The sequence below is a fragment of the Cryptomeria japonica genome, chromosome 9 (assembly GCF_030272615.1).
Source record: "Cryptomeria japonica chromosome 9, Sugi_1.0, whole genome shotgun sequence".
Classification (NCBI taxonomy): Eukaryota; Viridiplantae; Streptophyta; class Pinopsida; order Cupressales; family Cupressaceae; genus Cryptomeria; species Cryptomeria japonica.
In genome coordinates, this window is record NC_081413.1 from 418,055,429 (window position 1) to 418,068,555 (window position 13,127).

Here is a 13,127-nt window from a genome sequence, read left to right on the forward strand (position 1 = left end):
AATTTTATATCTGCCAATCTGCCATAGCAGGTTTGGCATAATCACAGTGTTTTCATTAGTGCCGTAGCAGGCCGTAGCAGTTCCGCACTAACAATTGTGGCAGTTTGTCACATTTCAAACTCAGGCAATGTAATGGCAGAAAATGTTACATTTTCCATAACATTAGTGTGTCCCTCAAAGCACGGAAGGATGCTCCCAATGTCAAAAAGATTCAGAAATTGGCAAACGAAAAAATCATTTGGATACCCTGCAACTGTTCTGGTAACCTTCTGATAATCATATATGCGCATATTGAGACCAAGAACTACCATCTAGAGTGTAAATGGCCATAATAGCTGAGTATATGAAATGTTGTACTGCTGTTTTGCATAGCATTATGATGCAGAGAAAGAAAAGCAATCATTTTAGTATATCTAGCTTTGATCGAATGAAGTCAATAGCAAGGTCTACTAGCTACAAATACTAAAAGAAGAAAAACATTTTTCATTAACTGAAAATAAAATCCGATCCCTTCTTTTATCATTGCTGGTCTTAACATGTTCCATCTTGTTATAGTGCAACTCTATGTTTAGAAAATGCTCAACTTCCAATCATATGAAATAATAGAACTGGTTAGAGTCTCTGACAACAATTCGTCTTTCACCAATCTTGGATATAGACTTGGTTGCATGTGGCAATCAACATAAAGTCAACAGGTTTTTTACACTGATTCCAGGGGTGTGCTTAACAATCTAAATGCAATTGTCAGCTTCCCAGCATGGTATTTTCTTTCCTTCAAATAATTCATTATTTATTTAGACTGGAAAATGCTGTCACTTTCATCTTCCAAGACAATTTCACTAACTTTGTATGGACCTCTAATTGTTGTGGGTGTCATCTATCTCCCACACAAACAGCATGTACCATTTCATGGACTTCATTCCAGCTACATCCAGGTAGCTTTTTAACTCATGTATCTATCATCAGTCTTCTTACCTTCTGAAATTCATCCCACCTGCTTGCTTCACCATAAATATTTGACAGAAGAACATAAGTCACAGCACTTGAAGGATCCAGCTCAAAAAGGAGAGTTGTTGTAAATGCTCCTAACTCCATATTCTTATGTGATCTACAGGCACCAAGGAAACACATCCACATTACCACTACACATTTAATTAGCATTTTGATGATAAAGTTTAGAGTTTCCTCTATATAGCCAGAACATCCAAGAGGGTCAGCTATGCACACATAATGATCAATTGAAGGCCAAATGCAATAAGATTCATTCGTGTGATTGAGGTATTTACATCCATCATCCACTAAACCTGAATGGCTGCATGCAAATAGAATATATGCAAAGGTTACATGGTTAGGGCATGCTTGAAAATGCTTCATTAGTTCAAAGAGTTTCATAGTGTCCATGGAAAATCCATTTTGTGCATATCCTGCAATCGTAGCATTCCATGAGATCACATTTCTTTCAGGTATTTTGTCAAACAATTCATGTGCTTTCTGTATGATTCCACATTTTGCATACATGTATAGCAGGGCACTTACCACTACAACATCTAACAAAAATCCACTTTCAATTATGCTTTGATGTATGCCAAACCCTGTTCTAAAGCTCCAATCCTGACACAGGTTGGGAGCACACTGACAAAGCTAGTGAAGTTTGGTTTTAAACCTAAAAATTGCATTTGCTTAAATGTCTCCAAGGCATTTTTGACAAATCCATTTTGTGCATGTCCTGCAAGAATGGCATTCCATGAAATTACATCTGATTGAGGCATTTCTTTAAATAACTTGAAAGCTTGGTCAAGAACACCACTTTGTGCATATCCTACAATCATTGCATTCCATGATGTCACATCTTGTTGAGGCATTTTGTCAAACAATTCACATGCCTTGTGTATGCTTTCACATTTCGCATACAGATCTATCAGATCATTCGCAACAATGATGTTTCAGAAGAATACGCTTAGAATCATTATTGATAGATGCTAACAAAAGTTGTTGAGTCTAGATTTACTGTAGAAAGTTGCATTTACTTAAAAGTTGCCAAAACCTTTTCAAGAAACCCATTTTGTGCATATCTAACAATTATTGCAGTCCATGACACCATATCTGGTTGAAAAATTTTTTAAAACAGTTTATGTGCCTTTTGTATGTTTCCACGTTTTGCATAGAAGTTTATCAGGCCAATTTTTCAACAATGCAGCTGCAATTACTTCTGATGAAAGAAAATCTTAAACCAGAAGAAAAAAAAGAAGACTAAATCCCCAACCTGATTTCAAATATTCTAATTTTTTTTCCTGTATGAAGTACACCGATTCAGAACCAATCATTTCTCTTACAACAACCATCAACAAACCCGTCACCTAATGAGAGGATGAAGCAGATTCAGAAGGGTTAATTTTGTCCCTAGGGTTTGGCTCAACGATGAGGCAAACCCATAAGCGATGGATTTTTCTCAATCGTTTTGCTCAACATAAGTTTTTGAATACAACCCAGTTCACAAAGGGAGCAAATTTGAGGCGAGGATCAAGAGAAGAAATAAATTTGTGGGGTGACGTAGAAGCCTTCTAGAAGATGGGTTGTTGAGATCAAAGACACGACGTAAGATTAGAATGTGGCTAGGCACTTTCGAGACTGTGAAGGAAGTAGCGTGGGCATATGATCAGGCAGCATGCCTCCTCAGGGTCTCCAACACCATTAAAATTAACAATAAATAGGACTCTACAATTTTAGAATTTACTCTAATTTTATAATATAAACATAAAAAAGGACTCCATTTAAATTAGTTAATAGAATACTTCTACGGAATTTCTCTGAAATTGGATAATACGCTAACAAAATCTCTCCATTACATGTTATGAAATATAAGTGCTTGCTCTCAAAATCCCGAATACGATGCAAGACACTCTCAATCTACGAAAAAAACATACGAACGAAAATGCTCCTTGCCACTAAACTAAAAATTTCTCTAAACAAATAGATTACCTCTAAATTATAAAACAACGCAAACAAAAGAACTCTAATTTTCGGAAAAAAGGAAGACAAATATGTAACACAAATCAGGATATAAAACTTTCTCTTCTGTTTTTTTAATTTAGCAAAACCAAAAAATAGATCTAAATTTTAAAAAGAAAAGAAAAACAACAACAAAAAAAAAATCCCTCAAAATTCATTATAAATGCACTATTAAAAAGTGGTAATGAGATTTTTAAATGTAGAAATGCGAAGGGAACAAAAATTTCAATACATTCCATTGCATACCTAAGTCTTGAGTGACAATTGGTCTACAAAATTTTAGCAAAATTTTCCTTTGCTTGTTATGTCTGATAGTATAATTAATATGTGCCCTTCTAAGTACAATATTCGGTTATGGAGTCAGCCACGTTCTTGGCATTCATGTAAGGCCACAAGGGGCAAACCGCATGAAAAATACAATTCAAAAAGTAGCGAACTGTAAACGGAAGGAGAAAACGGTAACGGTGAGGAAAAATGAAGGGGAAAAATAATGAGTAAAGTGGTGATTGTGTGAGGAAAAGAAAAGTAGGGAATGAATGAATGAGTAACATCTACGAGGTGGAATAGTGTATGGGACCCACATATAGCTAGCAAAGTATGTGAAGTCAAAAACAAATCTAGACTGAAAACTGAGACTGTTAGGCCTCTTTCTCTTTCTGCAACTTGGTCCTTTTGTTGTGTATCTTGATTATGAGATCAGCAACTGGAGATAGCAACTCTTGTTATCTTTATTTCGACAAATAGATTATTCAAGGTGTCTACATTTTAAACAATTTCATTCGACAATTACTTAGGAAGGGGTCTCATTGAGTCATGGAGGGGGGCTTCCTAAAAAATAGAGTGGGCGCTACTCAGATTTTATAGAAAAAAAATTAAGTTGGTGGTCCCATGAATTTTGTAGTGTAGTCCAGCTTAAAAATTTAAACTCCGAAATTTAAGAAAGTTGGTGGTCTCATGAATATCTTTTATGCTATGTGCATAATAAAAACAACTAAAAATAATTCATTTCCCTCCAAAACTTTTTTTTAATAGAATTTGAAATTAGATTTTTGACAAGTGGCAGATAACATCCCTAAGCTGTGGGGCAATTTCTAGCCCCACATTTTTTTCACCCACTCAAGTTTGTAGACCTAAAAAGTAGGGGCTCCTATTTTTTGGAAAAGATTCCAAACAATCCCATAGCACAAAAAAAAATTCTTCATGGGACCACCTCTTCCTTAAAAATAGAGTTTAAGCCCCCAACCCCCTTCCTTTCGTAACAAGAATGCCTAAGGAAGTTCCATTTGTTTGAGCTTACGCCTAAATGGGGGCAACAACTTGAAGTATGGAGATGGGATTTCTAGTAATTAGTCTATATGAAGCTATTCCCTAGTGGAAAAGTGTCCTGCGGGAAGTTGTCTAATGTCTCATGTTGCTATATTTTTCATGTCCGCATTTTTTCAAAAAAAATTGGTATATAGATAATTAAGAGGTTCTCCTTTTATTCTGAATGTTGCTACATGTCCACCTATTGTTTCTACCATGCATTTATAACTAGCACTTGCACCAAAAAGAGGTGCAACGGTTGATAGTAAAATATATTTTGAATGGTATATTAGAAAATATAAATTACAAAATATAAAAATTACATTTAGTAGTGTTAATTAATTATTTATACTATGAACGAATTGATTAAACTGTAATAACTTTCTAATTTGTTGGACTTATTTCTGCAAAATAAAATTTTGAGAGAGCTAAATTTATGTATTGATCTTGATATTTTGAATATGACCTTGTCTTTCATTGGAGTGGAATAGGAAGAAACAAAACATAGAGTAGCTCATTGAAATGAGTTGTGGTACTTTCTCCATGATATGTGGTCTCTTCATTTGCAACAGTTTTTTTCTAGCTAATAAGATTCAATTGTATTCAATCATCTACCATTTCTTATAGTCATCTATGTCAACTATCTATTATTGTATTTAAAAATGTGTTGTTTCTCATTTAATTTTGTGTTCAAAACCTTCATAAATGTTTTAAAAAATTGTATTTAAATTTTTTTCTTATTTTCTTTACATTTATTTTAAAATAAAGTACTTAATAATTTTGACCATAAATAATATTGATTAAAATAATAATATGTTAGATTTTGCAAGGGCCTTTTATAATCCACTTGCTAGTATAAGATACTACACGCCATGGAAATGATTCTAAAGTCTTGTGCAAGTTGTAGAATATGCTACATTAAAGCAAGACTTCTTTGAAGGATGTAAATGTTATTTTCACTATTTAAGGAGGGGCTAAAAAAATGGATACTTGATACCCAAAAGGCTTCCACTTTCACAATTTTTCATTTAAACCAAAACACGAAACCATCTGGGAGTTCACCCCACAGTGCAAAGGCAAGTTGTAAGGCCATGTTGATACGACATCAAGTGTTTGAGTCCTATGTAGGTCATTTCAGAGGTATTGAAGCTCGACAATTTTTGGTGCCCCCTTGTCCCACTTGCCACGGTGTATCGATTTCGTACCCCAGAGATGTTGTCTGTCAAAGATGCTATGGTGATTGGTTTCAGTCAAAGTACAAGGTGTTAAGGCCTCCACATTGGATACCACATGAAGCACAACTATTGGATGTCTAGTTATGGAGTGATAAGAAGCCACGATGTTTTGAGCTATGGAGTAATAAGGAGAATTGGATGGATAAGGAGTTTATGGAGTGATAAGGAGACACTCAATCATCCATAGAGTTGTAGGTGGCAAAACGGGCAATTGCAATAGATCTTGGAGGTGTTAATACCTCAGAACTATAATGTAACCATAGGGAGGGGGTCCCCCAAATATGACCCCCACTGGTTCATAGATCTACTCAAAAGTAATTAATATAAAGATCCAATTACCGATCAAAAAAAGAAAAACACAAAAACATCCCATTGTATAAGACTTAATACATCAATATAGTTTGATGATTAAATCTGGTAATAATAGTTCAAAATGCAGAAGCAACAAATAAAAAGGCTTATTGTAACGAGACAACATATAACAAAATGGAGTTCGTTTACATTAAATAAGATTTTAGACAACTTTATACTGAAGATAAAAGAGTTCTAATTCCCAAAATCTGATGATTCCATCCCAAAAAATTGTTATCATGAAAAACCTAAAATTTTAGTGCAAGACTTGGAACCCAAAAAAGGTGCAACAAAAGTTGAACCATCTAAACACAAATAACATAGAAAATACAAAACTTATCTCTCCTAATATGCATAGACTTCTAAGGCGGCCATTTTATGAAGGCTACACAAAAGTAAGGTGATACATTGCACCAAGAATGGAAGGGTGCTATGAAACATATTCTCCTCAAATGACCTCAAAGAGATTGGGGAAATCACATGCAATTTTGATTTGTTGAAAGAATAGTTAGGTAGTGGAGGCACATTATCTACTTATTTTCTTCAGTGGGATTATGATGATTTTGCTAAGCCTAATTTTAATGATTTATGGAGGGTGTTTCTTGTGCCTAATTTTATTGGTTTGTATGTTGTGAGAATTTATGTGCACAAGGAATGCTTATTTTGGTACGATGTTACAATCATAAAAGTTTGAAGGTTTAACATTTAAAAATGCATACTCAAAAATCTAAAATAGTAGTAAAAATCCTTTGTGGAATCATAGGAAAACCAAATGCAGAATATGTTTTCAAAAAAAATTGGGTTGAATTGGATCTTTAAAAAAATGTTGAAAAATACAAAAAAGAAGATAAAAACTTGAATGTCCACAATAAAAAAAAAAAATTAATCAATAACCGGTTTAAGATTTATATTGCTTGAAAGGAAAGTATACATGCCTTCAGCTGCTCAGCAGCATTCCACAAAATGGGGTCTCACCCCTACAATAACAAAAAGAACCCGAGACGAAACGCCTACAAGGCCTACCATACCGGATACATTCCTTACAACTAGGAATCCCCACCCAAAAAACCGACGACCCACAAGAGACCAACCTACCGGAACCAGCCAAGGGCTTCCTCCCTGGAGAAGTTGGGAATGGCCTGACTGGGACCTGCCTCGAGCAACTCCATCCTGACACCTGTCGTGGTTCCCAGTTGTCTACCTCGCAGCCTACTGGGATCCACCACTTTTGCATTCTTCCACAGGATTTGGTGACGCAGGATTTGGTGACGCACCAATGGCCACCCATCTTCGCCAATTGGAGCGTGTGACTTCATCGGGGTCTGCTTGCCATGCATTTTCACTCTCTCCATCAGTCCCAACTTCCACACAAAGTCCACAATTTCCCGCCACCCATTCCTTGCATCCTCCATCTGGGATTCCACTGAGCGAGAAGACAACCACACCACCAGAGACTGCACTGCTTCATTTCCCCCACCTAAGCGCCTCCATGGCCCTTGCTCCATTCTCAAACCCATACCAATCTCTGCTCAAGCCACCACCTCCGCCAGGCCACCCGACCATTTTGGTCTCAGTACTAGGGACGCCACTCGCAACACCTTCTCCTTTGAACCTCCCACCATCAGAGCTAGAGCCACGAATCAGTTTCTCATGTCTCATAATGTCATGACCAAATATTTAAGGTAAATATAATTTGTGTTTTAAATATATTGATATCTAATTTCCAAACCTTTAAACTCCAAACACATTATGTTTACACAACAACACCCATGGCTCATACTTATACTTTAGGTTTAATAAACCTAAAATTATTATGCCCAAATAAAGAAAACTCACATAAATTATATTTCATTCATGCATTTACATGGAAAATCCATATTACAAATCAAGCTCACAATAGAAGACAAACCACAAAATTGTATTTATATTACAGAAATACTTTGCAAAATGTTGCTACAACAACAATAATAGATTGAAACACAACAATTGAAATAATAATATCTCTCGATTGCACATTTGCTACAACGCACTAAGGATATGAAGTTTACAAATAAGATAACTTAGATTACGGATCATCTATTATATCAAATGGGACTATACAATTTTACAATATGTTGTTACAACAACTATAGCACACTAAAACACAAATGCTTACATCCACAACACATGCCAATTAGAATGTTATGCAAACACAATATCTTTTGAGACTACTTATCCTTGGAAAATTTTACCACCATTAGCAATCCATTTATCTTGCTTTGGGAATTACCAAAATACTCCAATCAAACTTACAAAATATAGGGCCACTAAAATTTGGAACAACATCAAGCACCTTGTAAGACTCGATCTATTATATTTGTTGAATTTGTCAAATGTCTTAATAACCCGTGAGGGAGGGATGTGAAAACACTATGAAATAATTGAAAACTCGATAACGGATCCCATATTCTACGAATAAAAAAAATAAAAATGCGTATATGTAAATTGTGACAGGGTTTCGGGGACTCGAACCATCTCCATATGAGTGTCAAGTCTTCTGCATAATTTACATAGACACATATTTGAAGTTTTGTCAATTACACCATCAATTTTACTCCTATTTTATCCATTGTAACTTCTATTTCAGCTCACATTACTTTTAACAACATATTTTTACATTTCTTTTATTTTGGCTCTACATTTTTCGCTTAAGGACAAAAAAGCTCAGTCATTTCACTTGTACTTTAAGCTCTGCTATTTAGTTGTGTTGATGGTTGTTGTTTTGGTTGTCTTAATGGAATCCTATTTGAAGGGTTCATGCACTATTTTGAAGGCTATTTAACACATGGTAAATGTTTATTTTTTAAAATGAAAAATGTAATATTTTAATTAATCACAATGTATGGTTAGAATCATTGCTTTTAAAAAACTTTTGGTCAATTGTTGGAAAACTATATAATTTGTGAAGGCTTCAAATTTTTAATTTGATATTTTCTTGAGCTCGGTCTTGAATTTAGATTGTATGAACATACATGTTTGCTTATACATTTCAACATTGAGGGAATGGAGCTTCAACTCTCCTTGGGGAAATAGCTGAAACCTATTTGATTTGAGAAAGTTATTTGGATTTTGCCCATATATTCCTATATTAGATTGTTCATTGCAATATGATTTTTCCTTCAAAATCTGAAATCTCATCTGAAATAAATTTGAGATTGAATTCTAGTCTTCTCATTTTTCCTGTGTAATAGGATTTTAGTGAAGTAAATTTGGCATATAGCTAATATATAAATTGATTAAAATATGTGGTTTTTTTGTTTTGTTTTTAATGGGGGCTTAGATTTGTGAGTATTGCAATCTAGCAATTCAAGCAAGGGCCTTCACAGAGTAGTTTTTGCCACCCAATACAGACGCAACACTATAGGTTGAAGCCTCTTAGGCTAAGAGCCAAGGACTAAGGCATATCCATTCTGCCAAATTCGTCTAGGGCACAATCTCTAAGGCTTCATCCCTTATGACGTTGGAGCCCTACACTCAACAAGACTTAATCCCTAGTAGGATCATTTGAATAATAATTAATTATAATTTTAAATATATTTAAAAATCATTTAATAATATATTTTTAATTGTAAGCAAATATTTTCTCAAATTAAGTTATCTTGATATGCATAATATAATAATATAGTTTTAATAATATTATTGTTGAATAAACTTAATTTTATTACTTGAGTGAAAATCTATCATATATATATATTGAAAAATATATACTATATGTATTATAGTTTATGTAGAACATTGATAATAATTTTCATTATTTATGATCTTGCACAAAGTCACAACATAGCAATGAGACAATCTAGTCATCCCTTAAAGATCTACGACTTTAATAAGCCATCACTCCTCAACCTTGAACAAAAGATACAATAGATTTATATACCCTTGAATGTAGAGTTCTTCTTTTAGTTGTGATGGATACCAATATTTTCCTAGCTTCCACAAGGAAACAAATTGCCTTTTATAGGATTTATTTATCAAGTGAAGACTATCCAAAACAATGAGACCAAAGTCTTGTCATGTAATAGACATTCAATAAATTGGGAATGGCTATCCAACCCCTAGAATGTACCAAACATCGATTATAATGTATTTATAATGTATAAAGGATAATGATATCTTGGTGCATTCTAGGGGCTGGATAGTTATTTCCTAATAAATTTGTTTACCTTTGAATATAGAGTTCTTCTTTCCCTAGCAATGGAGACCATTTTTTTTCTATCTTCCAGAAGACAAAAAATCATTTTTCTAGGCTTTCTTTCCAAGTGGAGATTATCTAGGATTATGAGACCGAAGTCTTGCCTTGTCATATTTGTCAAGTAATAGACTTTTGGTGAAGACTTTCTATAAATTGAGAATCAGCACAAAGCTAACAAATACATTGTTTCAATATTTGCGGGTGTTATACATGTTGGAAAGTCTTGGGCCTTAGTAAAAAATTAAAATTTTCTTAATGTTTGGACCCAAAGTTATTTTTGCATTTGTGTTTTCCTTCTTAGTTTCATTTTGAAAAACTTTTCATTGTCAAGAACCCCCTGAATTTCCTATGTCTAAGATTCACTGGGATTTTTTCTTATAATAGTTGAAGCTTCAAAGTATCTTTTACTCTTGTCCTTGGTATTCATCAAACAATGGAACCAACAAGTTAAATATGGGCATGGTTATTAACATGTCAGGGTGGTAGGGACTTGCCTTCCTACTCAATGTGTTGAAGACACTACATTAATGTTTGTCAACGCAATTGTGGTATGCTTGATTCTTTCCTTGGTATTAGAGTTTGAAGAGATTTGATCACCAAGAAGGAACCATTGAATAAATAGGTGTTTTAGTTTGATTGAAGTAGGTTTTTATTGACTCCCTTCATTCTAGGGTGAGTAGAAATAGAAAAGTTCCACTATAGGGTGAGTATCTATAAGGGAAAGGGCTTGATGGTGATGAGAGCTTCTATAGTTGGGATAGTGGTTGACAACCTAAGGCCACTACATGCCAACTAATATATTAAAAATCTAGTATAAATTTCACTCCTTTTTTTAAAACTATATTTATAATATGTAAGCAATAGTACATATTAAATCAACAACGTGTCCAATAAATGATATAGTCATTACTTTCAACTTTCCCAAATATAGGTGAATTTAATTAGATATTTTAATTTCTATTAAATAACCACTTGTATATAAATAGTGACTAGACATGTACAAAGCTAGTTCACATTTCATCCATTATAGATGTGATGGACAACCAACTTCCAAACACATTACACCATATTACAAACACATTTCACCATATTACAAACAAAACTATTCAGTTTCACATCCTTGGTTCACCAACTTCTAGTTCAACCACATCCAACTACACCCCTCTATGGAAATTTGGCCTACAAAAATTATAAAACAACACTCAAGCTCAACATGTTTATCAATTTAACAAAATAGTCAAATAGATGAGAAGATGACAACATGAAATGCATTATATGTATACCCCTATGAAACCCACAATGATACGTGTTACGTATTTCATCCATGTCAAATAAAATAAAATAAGCATAATTTCAAATATCTAAATGCAACTCTCACATCAAATTAATATCCTCCCAACTCAAAATCATTCAAGAATTTACCTTACACTCCCCATCACTTCTACCAATTATTTCATCTAAACCTAGACAAATTCCCTCCAACAATTCAAATCTGTCCACTTGCAGACAAATGCCTAATTATGCAACAAACCTATATTAGATGTTGAATAATTCTCATTCCCAACTTCATATATCGGATTTGACGGTTCCAAAAACTTGTTGGAGACTTCTTTCAACACCTATAGAAGCTTCTTTCAAACACCTATTGCAACTTACAAGATATGTATATTTGAAAGCTCATCTAATAATACATTTTTTAAATTGATTAATATATGTTTATTATTCTTTCATCCATGATTTTCTTCTCCAAAATTTCATTATAGTCTAGGCTAATTGTTTTTATAAATATGAAATGAAAATCATATATCATTGTAAAATGTAGGTTTATGTTTATGTTATAAAAACACATTACCATTGTAGGTGAACATCCCTACAACGACAAACCCACACCACCATTGTTTCATCTCCCTTGCAAACTATTATGTTCTATATTAAACCCGAAATGTGTAACTACTAAATCTATATACAAATATTTTTTTCCCTTTTTGAAATTGATTATTACACACACACACACACACATGTGTGTGTGTATATACATATACATATATGTATATGTATATATACACACACATATATATACATGTGTGTGTATATGTATATGTATATGTATATGTATATGTATATGTATATGTATATGTATATGTATATGTGTATGTTTGTGTGTGTGTGTGTATGTGTATGTGTATGTGTATGTGTATGTGTATGTGTATGTGTATGTGTATGTGTATGTGTATGTGTATGTGTATGTGTATGTGTATGTGTATGTGTGTGTATGTGTATGTGTATGTGTATGTGTATGTGTATGTGTATGTGTATGTGTATGTGTATGTGTATGTGTATGTGTATGTGTATGTGTGTGTATGTACATGTGTATATATGTATATATATATGTACACACACACACACACACATGTTTATATTATATCTAAGATTGCCAATTTTTTTGAGTTGGCAACTAAACCCTCTACACCATGGCATTTTAAGTTTTTACTGATGTACCCTCTATTGACATGTATCCCTCACACAACATAGCCCTCACCACCATCTAGATGTCTGTTAACTATATCATGCACCTGTCTTTTTGTCAACTTTGTCTAAATGCATTTATATATGTATCATATGGGGTACATATTCGTGAAAATAGATAAATGAAAGTCTTATATGAGATGTTCCTGAAACTAGGCATATATTTTTCTTATACAAAGTACACATTCTCAAAACCAGACAAAAAAAAATCTTATACAATATTCTTAACTCGTAAAACCAGATAACAACATATGCAACAGGATGAGTGGAACTAGCAAAACATGGCTAGACTAGTATGACTCTTCTCCCCAACATGGACCACCTAGCATAACATAGCTTTCTATCCCTTGCCATCCATTAACTCTCTTTTCCCTTCTCCATGAGCTCATTGCTTTGCTATTTGTGGATCATGGTTCATCATTTGATGCATTCTCTTTTCCCTTCTCCATGAGCTCATTGCTTTACTATTT

General features: G+C 33.7%; 1 pseudogene; it reads right to left on the bottom strand.

Moving 5' to 3' along the window:
* The window catches only part of LOC131074178 (uncharacterized), a 145,204-nt pseudogene extending 142,509 nt beyond the window's left edge, over window positions 1-2,695 (bottom strand).
* Window positions 2,696-13,127: the final 10,432 nt, after the last annotated feature.